The 506-nt window shown below is 55.1% G+C and overlaps 1 protein-coding gene across 3 annotated transcripts in view; it reads right to left on the bottom strand.

Moving 5' to 3' along the window:
- Positions 1-506, bottom strand: part of hoxb3a (homeobox B3a) — an 86,558-nt gene that overhangs the window by 38,949 nt on the left and 47,103 nt on the right. The window lies entirely within an intron of this gene.

Genomic DNA, 506 nt, shown 5'->3' with positions numbered 1-506 from the left:
GGGGGGGGGGGGGAGTAACCACGGGTCAGCCTCTGGCTTGAGAGCCAGTGGACCTCATCGGTCAGAAAAACGTGTCCCCTAGTTGAACCCTCTGTGGCCGCAGCTTGGCCATTCCGCTGCCCTGCAGGACCATCGATTGTTTCCCTCCTCCACCGCTCTCTGCATTTCCTTCGATACCCGCCGCTTATATTTCTCTCGTTTGTTTCTCTTACTTCTCCACGCATCGCATCACGCCATGGCCTGCATCCCCCTGAGAGGCCAAAGCCCCTCCACCAGAACCGCTGCCCTTTTATTTTAATCCCGGGCCAGATTGATTTCTGAAGGGGTCAAACAGGAGTGAGTGCGCTTCCTGAGGCCGCTACTGTCGGCTCAGCAGATACTGCAGGCCTGAGCGCGCACGGCGACCGGCAATCGTTCGCAGTTCATTTGGAAAACCTATAGCAGATCATTTGTTTTCGAGGTAAATTGTTTTGGAGAGCAACTGAGAGAGTATCCATTAACCAGCG

Source organism: Etheostoma cragini, chromosome 15 (genome assembly GCF_013103735.1).
Source record: "Etheostoma cragini isolate CJK2018 chromosome 15, CSU_Ecrag_1.0, whole genome shotgun sequence".
Classification (NCBI taxonomy): Eukaryota; Metazoa; Chordata; class Actinopteri; order Perciformes; family Percidae; genus Etheostoma; species Etheostoma cragini.
This window is presented reverse-complemented; position numbering and strand designations above follow the sequence as displayed.